This window comes from Fukomys damarensis, unplaced genomic scaffold (genome assembly GCF_012274545.1).
Source record: "Fukomys damarensis isolate Sample0158 unplaced genomic scaffold, DMR_v1.0_HiC HiC_scaffold_23, whole genome shotgun sequence".
Lineage (NCBI taxonomy): Eukaryota > Metazoa > Chordata > Mammalia > Rodentia > Bathyergidae > Fukomys > Fukomys damarensis.
Window position 1 is genome coordinate 37970582 of NW_022900935.1, and position 12747 is coordinate 37983328.

A 12747-nucleotide genomic window follows, 5' to 3' on the forward strand; every position below is an offset into this window, starting at 1 on the left:
CAGTGGCTACCAGGCAAATGATATCCTGAGTCAGTTTCAATTTGAAATTAGCATATTCTTTCTACAGACCTGACTCATCTTTTTCAGTTGAGCCTCACATGACACTGTAGCTCAATACTCTGATTGCAGCCCTGAGTGACCTTAATGTAAAATCCCAGCTAAAAGGTGTCCCAAACCTTGACCCACAGATACTGTCAGGTAATTAGTGTATTGTGTTAAGCTACCACATTTATGGTGCCGTTAGATGGAAACAGAAAATTGGCATTCTCTTCCATCAAAGCAGCTGACTTGTAACACATAAGTCACAAGGTCTGCTCATGTTCCAGTAACCCAGTCACCCTTAGCCTCACTGCAAGGACTCAGGACACCTATTGGATCCACTCCACTCCTACATCAGTCACAAGCGATAACTTTGGTATCCAGAAAAGTTATGGTTGCATGAAAGGGAGCGACTCCAGTTGCATCACTTTGGTGAGACTGGACAACAATGGAAATTGGGCTCCAACAGAGCCATCAAGCAAACATGTAGCCATTGTTAGGTACCCCCTGTATACATGACAGAGATTCACTTCTCTTTCCCTGGGAGCAGAGAGTGATATCAGTCAAGCAAGAAAAAGACCTTTGTAAAAATGAGAACATAAAGGTTCAGCGGGAGGCCACATCTTTGTCCTTCAAAGAACATACTTTCCATGTTCCAGAGGCACTCAGAGCTTTTCAAGACAGTTCTGGCTCTGAGAACCTCCTCATAGCAGCCAGGAATCTGCCCCAAGGAATTCTAATTAACACCAGAGTCCCCCAAAACTTATGACTCCCCAGAGCTCCATCATTTCTGTCATTCCTGCTCTCCTGCCTCTTTTCCTATGTCTCTCTTTCCCTAAACACCTTTAAATCTTCCTGTAGTCCAACCCAGTCATGACTGCAGCCAGGGAAAGAGTCAATGCAAGAGCAAGTGTTAAGAGAGCGAGAGCCAGTATAACCTGAGATGTGACCATTGGCCTTGACACCAGGAAAGGTGAGGTGGCCTTACCTACATCAAGGCCATTGACCCACCAATGTCTGGTCAGCCTGGATGTGGGATCATTATGGACAATGTGGTCAATTTAAGAATTTATTCTTCATAGACTTTATGGATTGAGTTTCAGGAAAATTATAAGTATTTTTCTCTTCAATTGATATTTATTTTACCTGAAGAAGAAAGTCATAGAACATTTCTAAATGAAAGACTGGATGTCGCTAAAAATGAAAGGAAACACAGTTTGGATTTTCTTGAAGTTGAAGCCAAACAATTGCTAGTTTCTGTCTCTTCTTTCATGCCTTGGATATGATAGGTTCAGTATCCCCTTCTTTAATAAAAATTAGCAAAGGGCTGGGGATTTAGCTCAGTGGTTTGGCTGCCTGCCTCTCAAGTACAAGGACCCGAGTTCAATCTCCTGTACCAAAAAAAAAATCAGCAAAGGCCTCATCTTATGGCCAAGTAATCCTTGTTTCACACTACTCAGGAGTACAATGTTATTACCATACATTTCTTTCATTTCTGAAAGTTATACATTTGTTGTGTTGAAGGTCAAACCCAGGGTTTTACTATGCTGTCCAGTGCTATACTGCTGAGCTACACACCCATCCTTTCATAAGCCCTTTATGTAACTGACCATAGCATTCATAATGTTCTTGGAACATGGAAAACAGAAAGGCTCCTTTTTGAATAAAATGAGACATCCATGAAAGCCATCCTCCACATAGTACCAGCTCACAGGGATACCTGGTCTTCTGAGTGTTTCTTCTAAAGCAAGCCATCATCACGAAGAATGTCATACCCACAGCTCACCAGGAAGGCCTCAGGAAGCTGAGCAATTATCTCATCATCTTCAAGGAGAGGCGCATATTTTGTATCAAACCAATGTTCTGTTTCCAGATAAGCAGACTCATTAAAAGACCAAGGAACTGGAGGCTCCTGGTCTTTCTTCTTAAACCCGATGGGAATGTTATCAGAGCTGAGCCATTTTCCATACTTCCTCCAAAAACCTGGGGGCATACAAGCTCCATTCAACATGGTACTGCAGAAGTCAGTGGCCACATATTTACATAGAAATGTCATGAACACCTCTTCAGTGAGTAATGGCCTTTTTTTTTTTTTTTTTTTTTTTTTTTTTTGCTGAAAGGATGGCAACTGGAAATAGATGACCTGGATGGTTGGGTAAATCAGAACCTGAGCCCAAATCTGGGGAAGATCAGTTCTGCCCACCAACATCTGTGTAACCACAGCCACATATGCTGCACCAATGCCTTCCCCACAGATTATCACCCTGGAGGGGTTGGCCCCATATGCTCCAGGCCTCTTCAGGAAGTGCATGGTGGCAGTCAGACAGTCCTGGTAAATGACAGCATGATGGTAGTCAGGAAGCCTGTGGTACCTAAGGAGAGAAGAGGAAAACCAGGCACAGGTGTGCATGGGTGTGCTTCAGTGTCTTCTACCCTCCCTTCTTTTTCTATTTTGTACCAGGGATGGAACTCAGGACCGTGTGCTTGAAGGCAGGCACAGTACCACTGAGCTAAATCTCTGGCCCTACCCTCCCTTCTCAGGGACCAGCCTAGTTACATATTAACAATAACCCCAGGGCCCAGGGATTTCGCTCAGTGGTGCCACACCTGCCTCGCAAGCACAAGGTCCTGAGTTCGATCCCTGATACTGAATAAATAAATAAGAAAGGTCAGCCTCATTTATATGTGATGTGAATTTCTATCTGAATGGGAACAAACAGACCAGAGTTCAGCGATTTTAGCACTGTGGGAACAGTTTCGAATTGATGGAATCTTGGAAATGGATATATTGCAATTTGAATCATAAGGTGAGTGTGAACCTTTGGAGTCTAGGGGAAGAATCCTACAGTTTGTATCATGTGTTTGCCAAAGGCCCACATGTTAGATACTGGCCCTCAGGTTGATGCTATTGAAAAGTAATAGAAGCTTTAGGTGTGTGACTTAATGGGGTGTATGCTTGCAGGAAATTATGATACCTTCCCCTTCCCTCTCTCTTTTTGCTACCTGGTCACAAAGTGAGTGGTTTTGCTCTGCCATAGGCCTAAAGAAGTGGGGTGAGCCAATTTGGGGGGCTACAATATCTACAACTGTGGGCACAAACAAACCATTTCCCTTTGGATGTTAAAGCTTCTAGGTATTGATAATAGTGACACAAATCAGACTAACACAGTCAGCTACGTGGCTTCTGGTAGTCTGTTAGAGCATACACACGGACTAGGCAACACGTCAGAGGGTTAGCATCTGAACTGAGAGGCAGGGAGGGAGAGTGTTTGGGTAGGTTTTCACACTTACATTTTATATACGAACCAGAGAAGAAAGACGCCTTGGGTGTCCTCAGTGTCTCAGCATCTCTCAAGCATCTCCTCCCAGGCACCACCCACTGCAGCCCTCCTGCAGCCCTAGGCCTTCCTCTGACTGAATCAATGCACCAATCACTCCATTGGTACCTCTCTGCCTCACAGACTAGGTCTCTCTTAATATCCGGAATAATGACACAGTGAGCACTTTCCTACAAAATATTGTGGCAGATGTTCATTCACACTGTTCTGCGTCCCTTGTGTAAGTGATTTTCATTATCCCTGAGGCCTTTGGCAATCAGTGGGAGTTGGACACTGAGGATTGGCAAGATGTTTCTCCGCTGAATCTCATCTAAGAGGACAGAGATTCTCAGTTACTTGTTCAAATCACACAGCTGTACTGTCTATGCAGCTTTGGGTCAGCCAAAGTTGGATAGTGTACATTGAAGAGGCAAACTTTTAATAGGGTGACTTTTAACTTTTCTCACTTGCCTACTCCGGTGTCTAATGATTTCTTGAAACAAACCCAGCATCACATTAACAAGCCCAATGGTCCCTTCACCCACATAAAAGTCTCCTCACCTCTCCTCAAAGAACCAGAGGTGTGTCTTAAAATGCCCTCTATACCAATTTCTGCCATGCTGGTAGTTGACAGATATTTAGCTAGTTATCTAGGTCAGCTGGTAGAGAGGAAATTCTTTTAACAGTGCAACAAGCAGCTGAAGAGCACTCAACAGAAGCATGGCAGGGCCATAACCATGATCTTAAATCAACTCTCAATACCCCTGCCATCTTTCCATACCTGGGTGCTGGCCTGTGAGAAGGATTATCCTGAATCCTGCATTTATTATCCCTTTTCTTGTCTTTTCATATCCTTCTTTTCCATGTGTGTTCCTAGAACATATTCTTTTTATTTTGTTTTTGCATTTATGTTAATGGATCAAGCTTCAGGACACAAATTTGGTTGATTTGGGTTTTTGTCACTTTGTTTTGATTTGTTTTTGGTAGGCGCCTTCATGCTTGAGAGTCAGGTGGTGGAACCACTGAGCTAAGTCCCCAGCAGGGATACAAAATTAACGCATAAAAATCAAAAGCACTCCTAGGTACCAATACTGCATGCACTCAGAAAGAATGCAAGCAGGAAAACAAATTAGTTCACAATAACTTCAAAAATTAAATACCTATAAATTAACCTAAATAAGGAGGTGAATAATCACTCTAATGAGAATGACAGAACTCTGAAGAGATTACAGATCATATTAGAAAATGAAAGGAACACGTGTTCTTGGCTCAGAAGAATTAATATTGGTAAAATGGCCATATCACCAAAAGCTAGCTATAGACTGAATGTAATCTCTATTAAAATTCCAAAAACATTATTTTCAGAACTAAAATAATAATAATTCTAAATTTCACATGGAACCAGAAAAGGCCCAGAAGAGCCAAAGTAATCCTGAGCAAAAAAAATGCCAAGCAGAAAATATTAAAGTACTGGGTTTAAAGTTATATTACAAAGCTTGTTATAGCAATAAAAACAGCATGGTGCTGCTACAAAATAGATATGTGGATTAATGGCATATAACAGAAAACATAGAAACAACTTCACACACCTGCAACCATCTTATTTCTGACATGGACTCCAAAAGGTTGCAATGGAAAAAAGATAACCAGTAAACAAATAGTGTTGGGAAAACTGGCTGCCCACAGGCAGAAGACTAAAACTAGATCCATCCTATACTAAAATCAAATCAAAATGAATCAAAGACTTATCTATAAAACCAAAGCTTGAAAATGCTGAAAGATAACACAGGAGAAATACTTGAAGCGATAGGCAAAAGCAAAGATGTCCTGTCCAGAACTACAATAGCACAGGACATAACATAAAGAATCAAAAACAGGATTACATACAATTACAGAGATTCTTCATGACATAAGAAACAATAAGAGGGTGAAAAGATAACCTACAGAATGGTAAAGTAATTTTCACAAACTAATCTTCTGAATAAGGACTAGTATCTAGAATATATAAAAACTCAAAATGTAACCCCCTAAAAAACAAGCAACCTAATAAAAACGAGGCAAAGGAACTAATGATGATGCTCAAAAGAAGTGCGACTGGCCAATAAGTGTATGAAAAAATACACATCATCTTCAGCCACTAGAGAAATGTAAGTTAAAGTAACACTGACATTCCACTGTACTCCAGTCAGAATGGCTATCATCAAGAACACAAAAGTAACAAATGCAGGAGAGGATGTGAAGAAAATGGAATCACACACACTGCTGGTGAGAAGGTAATTAGTACAATCACTAAGAAACCAATATGGAGATTCCTCAAAAAGCTAAAAATAAAAGTTCCATTGACCTTGCCATAACTCTCCTGGGTGAGGTCCCAAAAGAATAAAAATAGCTAACATCAAGAAATAAATCAAGGCAGGGGATTTAGCTCAGCGGTTCCACTGCCTTCCTCACACGCGCAAGGACCTGAGTTTAATCCCCGGTACCAAAAAAAAAAGAAGAAAGAAAGAAAAAGAAATCAATCAATAACAGATGCCGGTGAGGCTGTGGGGGAAAAGGGACCATTCTCCACTGTTCATGGGAATGTAAATTCATACAAAATATGAAAATCAGTATAGAGATTCTTCAAAAATCTAAAATTAGAGGTTTCATTTGATCCAGCTATTCCCCTACTGGGTATGTTCCCAAAAGAATTTTTAAAATAATACCACAGCAATATATGCACACCCATGTTTATAGCAGCACAATTGGTAATAGCTAAAGCTTGAGAACACTTTTGATGTCAATCAGTGGGTGAATGGATAAAGACAATATGGTTTGTGGCTGGGGATTTGGCTCAGTGGTGCCTCCCCCTGCCTTGCAAGCACAAATTTGATCCCAGGTACCAAAAAGATAAGAACATGTGTTTTTTATATACTATGGAATACCACTCTGCCATGAAGAAGGATAAACAAGACATTTTATGTAAATGAATGCACCTTGAAACCATACTTTTAAGTGAAGTAAATCAGGCACATATTTAAATATCAAATGATTTCTCTTATGTGAGAAACCAAAAGTGTAAATAAGGACCAAAATGGAGACTAGATATTGGGAAGTAGGAAAAAGAAATGTTCAAATGGACAGAGGGTTAAGGGAAGTGGGAGGGGAAAGGGAAGGAAGAAAAGGGAAAAGGAAAAAGGTAAAAGAGAATGGAAGGAAAAAATAGAAACAAAAATTTTGTAAATGTGGAGGAAAGGAGGGGCTTAAGCCTGGGGAAGGGAATGTGGAGAAAAAAAGAATTAAGATATATTATGTTCAGATACAAACTCCCTATGAGGAATGTGATCAGTATGACACATAGGACAAATATGTCCTAGTAAAAAATAAAGTTAAAAAAGGAATAACACACTTATTAAAGAGAATGGGAGTGATATGAGAGTAGATATGCAGATCAAGAGAGAAGAATTTAGGGCTGGGGACTTAGCTCAGTGGTTCCACTGCCTGTCTTGCAGGCACAAGGACCTGAGTTTGATCCCCAAGACCAAAAAAAAAGCCAAAAGATAGAAAAATTTAAGTCCAAAAATGTAACCACAATTAATATAGTGTAAACTCATTTTCAGTGAAGATGCCATGGAAAGAAAAAAAAAAGACATCACACTATAGGGCTGTAATGTTTATACATTAATGTTTATACATGTAATGTTTATACATGTAATGTTTACACTGTATGTTTATACAGTGTAACTCACAATCGCTATCCCTGGAAACAGTATAGATGCCCAGAAGAATGGATAAAGAAAATGTGACTAGATATAGATAGTACACATGATCTTAGCCAAAAGGCCGAGAAGCAATAGACCAGATGCAGATCGATCAATGGAGAGATAGATAATTTGGTCTTAAAATGCAATTAAATCAGTCATTTGTAGGAGAAGAGAAGGGACTTGAGACCATGCTGCTAATGGAAATAAGTCAGACACAGAAAGTTAAGTGTCCCGATAAGTAATAAATAAATGAACCAATAAAGGACAAATTACAAGAAGAAAAAGGCAAACTTCTTCTTGGGAATGGGCAAGGGGATTAGTGTGAGAAAGATAAGACTAAGAGGGATCAAAAAGGAGCAAGACCTGTAGCATGCATTTAGGAGCATAAATTACTATTATGTATTGGAACACAAGCTAATGAAAATAACCTTTTAAAGAGTGTCAAGCTTAATGGAAATTTTAAAAGATTTTCACTACATATTGCACTAGTTACATTCACTCACACCGTGGTGCACTCTTACAGATCATTTACTCGTTGGCCAGGTCACACTTCACGGCAGCTCAGGGCCCTGGGGTCTTTTATTTACCTTTATTGCTCTGCTGCCCAGTACAGTCACCTGCAACGGGCCTCTTTCCGGGTTTATGCTGCTCTGGATGGAGCTGGGCCTGTCACAGGCACCTGTCCATGAGCACCTCTGGGCTCAGGGCCTTGCTCTTTGTTCTATAACCACCTAAGAACCCCACCACCACCACCTCCTCCACACCATCTTCTCCCCATGGAAAAGCCAAGCACTGTCTCAGAAACGCACCCCACACCACAGAGTCCATCTCCCAGGCCAGGAAACTGCGCAGATTGTGGTAAGAATCTGCAAGACAAAACCAGGCCCAGCGCAGCCCAAGGGGAAGGCTCAGCATCTCCCCACCCAGCCCCCAGGAGAACAGTCAGCATGAGCATAGCCAGATGTCCTATCTCTGCTCCTCTTCTGAAGTGACTTTGGTGAACTCTACCTGGGAAAAGCCAGACTTGTGACCCCAATCTCTTGAATGCCCCTGATGAAGTAGAACTTGGGGCTCCAATTTACAATGAGAGAAATTAGGAACAAGGAAAGCTTGGGAATCTGAAATATATAAGGCCTAGGCAAGTTGCACATGAGAAATGTATGGGATGTAAGTATTAACAGGATGGTACCCCCGAAGTTCTGCAAGACAGGACCATTCACATTAGTGGGCCAGGAATCTGGGTGCAGTGTGGGCCCAGCCCCTGACAAATATACATTATCCGAACACAGAGGCACCAGGGCATCTGTCCACATCCTCAGCCCAGCCTCACCAACGCTTGTGTACAGGGCCTCTGGGTGGAAGCTTGGGTGCCAGGCTCTTCCAAATCACACTAGGTGATTCCAGTGTCCAGGGTCACTTGGAAAGCAGATGAAAGCCTTACCAACACTGTGAGGCCAGTGAGGATGGATAAAAAACAGAGGGGATCAGCTGAGTCAGGTCTCAGCACTCATGACAAAGGTCTGCACCAGCACATCCCAGCCCTGCTGCACGTTAGGCCATCTGCACCTGGGACCACCCTAGAGAGGGAGCCTAGGGCTGGGCAGGGATGGGTAGGACCTTAAAGCTCCCAGGGGAAGTAAAAGAGCCAAGGCCGAGACCTCTGTAGGCCATGCCTGGGCCCTGCTGACCTGCCCAACTTCACCTCCCCCTCTGCCACCCTGACTTCCTTCTGCCAGGGGCCAAGCTGCTCCTGCTCCAGAGCTCTACCCTTGCTGCCCTGATGCCTAGTCTGAGCAGGGTGGGGCAAGTGAGCCACCCACTGAGGGTGCAAAAGTCCTGAGTTCCAGGACACTCAGCCTTTCAGATAGATGTCACGATGCAGTAGTGTAGGACATGAAAATTAATGACAAAATGTGTGTGATAAGCAAATGATCAAAATTTCAAACAGGCTACTTATTTTCATTTGTAAAACTTGCTCTGCCTTGGCAACATCTGCTGGTATGTGAACTTTAATACTTTGTTCATCATAGATTTGCATTATTAAATGCTTTTTAAATATTGCATGGAAGTGCAATAGTGTCCATCTTCCTAACTATGTGTTGTTTTTGTCCACGAGCCCGCTGGCAGAACAAAGGTTCTGGAACTCAGACTGGGAGGGCAAGGTGCAGAATCACCAAGCAGACTCTGGGGAGGTTCTGGGATGCTCCCACTTTTAATAAGTTCAGCCAACAATTTATAAAGTTTTGAAAAAGGGAGCGGCAAAGGGGGAGTAATATATTTGGCTTAACAGGACTGGTTATTGGAGTGTCCTTGGACGAGGCAATGGAGGCATCCAACTAGGGCGGATGGGCGAGGCCATAGCTGGACATAGACAAAGCTCACCTCATGAGCGAGGCCTCTACTAGCGCGCTAGGAGACTTACGTGTGTTGCACTTGTCCCAGCCAGACTTGTACCTTGCTTACAACTATGTTTTTCAGTATTCCATGTTTGGGAGCCTGAAGCATCTGCCCCACAAGGCTGCCCTAGGTCCTTGACGTGGCTCAGGATGCCCCTTCTGCACTCCTTTTCTGTAGTCCTGGCTCCTCCTCATGTGTTGAGCTTAGACTCAAATGGTGGCCTTCTCAGAGAGGCTTGGCCTGATTTGAGATTCTAAACTGTAATGACTTTCTGGGTCACTCTCTATTATTCCAAGAGCCTAGGTCATTAACATGTGAAATTATTATTGTATCTGAATTCTCCTGCACTGTCCAGCTCCCTCATTGACTGACTGGTACATGAAGGCAGGGACAGAGTCTTTCTTGTTCTCTTATCTCTACCATGCCAGCAAATGGCCTAACACTAAATGGGAATTCAGTAAACATTTACTGGTGCACTTTGCTTTTACATTTGAATGTGACATTATCCCTCAGCACAAGCAGGCACCAGGAGGATGGAGCACCTAGAGGCTTTAGAGCGGGACAGATGTTCCCAGGAGTGGATCCTCTTGGGTACTCACAAGTAAATTATGAGTAAGAACACCATTCACCTAAAGAGTAAGAGATGGTGATGGATAGCTATTTCCACCATCAGGCTGCGATGATAAGCATGCCTGTGATCCAAGCAGATCGCACAAGGGAAGAAGGTGGCTTTTGTTTATGGTCTGTATCTCTCCATGCATGAATGAATGTACCCGTCCCTTTGTTATCCATCATTATTCATGCATTCATTCCTCCATTCAAACGATAAACACGGGAGGCCAGGGACTTGGCACCCAGCATTAAAGAAGACAGCAGCCTTCCAAGCTCACTTGGAGTTCTAATTCAGACAGACAGAAAACAAGGAAGACAGGCAGACCAAGATCAGCTCAGATTGAGACGTTTGGCTGAAATGATGTCAGGAATGAGACAGGGTCCAGGGTAGGTTAGAGAGAGTTCTGAGATCTGATGTTGTGGACACAGCCACTTCTGGGGGACCATTAGATCGGACCAGAGAAAAGGAGTCCGAGATTTTTTTTTTTTTTTTTTTTTTTGGGGACAGGATCACTGCAAGTATAAAGGACAAGGTGGAAGAGCCCAACTTGTCTGCAGCACAGCCCTGCTCTGGGGCTGCAGCAGAGGGAGGGCAGAAAGTGGGCGGCCAGGTTGGAGGGGAGGAGTTCAGGGCTCCCAGAGACTGCAGCGTAGTGGGGACAAGCTCTAACTGTTTTAAAAGATTCCTCCTGTGGGCAGAGGCTGGGTCTTAGCGTGAGAGGTAGAGCACGGAGGCTAGCTGTGGGGTGCAGAGGTAAAGAGAGAGAGCAAGGGAATGTGGATTTGGGTCCCAGGGGCCTGCAGAGTGGAGGGCAGAGCAGGAGTAGGGGTCCTTGTGCACAGACTGGACAGGCTCTGGCTGTGAGTGGGTAGGGGAATGAAGCAACCCACTGAGACATCCCTGTTCCTACCAGAACCGAGAGTGTCGTATCATCGGAACCACTGTCTGTGGAGGGGGCCGCTCATCAGCTGAGGCGAGCCCCAAGTATGTCTCTAATCTCCTGAAGGAGCGCCCACTGCTGGCTCCTTTGACTCACTCCATGGCTTCTCCTGGGATCTTGGGTGAAACTCTGGTGTCCCTAGGCCCTTTCTCTCCTAGACCACAGGCAGCTTCCCACACAAATCTCTTTAGCCAAGCTGCCAAACATCCCACCCCCTCCACGGTAGAAGACCATGCCTCTCCAGGAGCTCGGTGTAACTATAAGCCAAATATCTTAATATTTTCTGAAGCATACTTCAAACTATCAAATTTCATCTACTAAGTGGATTGTAATCATGGTGGGTCATCTTGGCCCTGACCCTTACATCTAGGGTCTATGCTCATCATAAGGAGAAAAGCATGGGATGATCATAATGAAACAGAAGTAGCTGACAATTATAACAAACATACGACATGCCATTGCAGTTCTCTGCAGAGATTTGGGTTATTAACCTAAACTTCTCGAAGCCTTCCATGTCAAGCACAACTGTCAGATTCCATTTACAGGTAGGCAAGCAGAACATATGGAAGTCCACGTGGCTTGACAGAGTTGTTCAACAAGTAAGATACAGAATTTATTTTCTCAATCAATGAATGAGAAAGCATTGGGGTTTGGGAGTCAAGCAGCAATGAGCTGGAGTCTCAGCTGAGTGAAAGACCCCGGGTATTATCATCCCTGAGCTTCAATTTCCTTCACTTACAAAATGAGAAAAATGCTTTGCGCAGATGAGCCCAACAATAAAGATGGGAGGATCTGATGTCATCACCCTTGAGGAGGTGACACCAAGGTATCTCTTGTTGGAAGAGATTGGATCCAGCCCTCTTCACTGCCGTTTTCCCATGCCCTCTTGGTTCAACTACACCTCTCACTGTTTCCTGGGAGCCTTTCTTGCCTGTCCCCACTAACTTGTGAATGGCTTCAAACTGACTTTCCTATCCATGCTAAGAAGTCATGCTCTTGTGCAGAACATTCCTTTTCCCCTTATAATGGGGCTCCCTCCTCACAGGCCTTTGCTACCAAGCCCAGATTTCTTTAGCAATCTCTCAGGGTTTTATTGCATGGAGATATCTTCACTGAAGTACCCGCCATGCCAAATTAAATGTTTCTTGTCCAAAAATATCACATCTCATTCCTCTCTGGATCTCCAACTTCTGGAACAGTACGTGTTCATTCAAGGAATCTGGAACAATGCAATGTGACAATAAACCTCAATCTCAAATACTGTATGTTCACAGATATGCCTTGAAGATTCATTGCTTTGCATTCGTTTGGTTCAGCTTGACTTTTTTCAATACTCACTCTTGGAATAATATTTTGCACAGCTAAGGTAATTTAGGACATAGAGGGGAAGAAGACTGATTATTGTTATTATTATTATTATAGAACACAAATGCAGTAGAATATGATCAGATGAGGTAGAAGATCAATTATTACTATTATAAACATTAACATTATTATTATAAATATGTATTAGGAATGTTTGAGGTCCAGAACTTTAGATATATACTAAAACCCCTCCATAAAATAGTCTAGCATAATCGGTTCTTTAAGGTAAAATTAATAGTTTGCCTCTCTCACTCTCTCCCTCTCCCTCTCTCTTTCTATCCCTGCTTCCCTCCCTCTCTTCCTCCCTCTCCTTTGCCTCTCCCTATCTGTCTC

The 12747-nt window shown here is 43.1% G+C and overlaps 2 pseudogenes; both read right to left on the minus strand.

Moving 5' to 3' along the window:
* Window positions 1-1625: 1625 nt before the first annotated feature.
* Window positions 1626-8412, minus strand: LOC104864921 (annotated as a pseudogene).
* LOC117287451 lies at window positions 7049-7190 on the minus strand (annotated as a pseudogene).
* Window positions 8413-12747: the final 4335 nt, after the last annotated feature.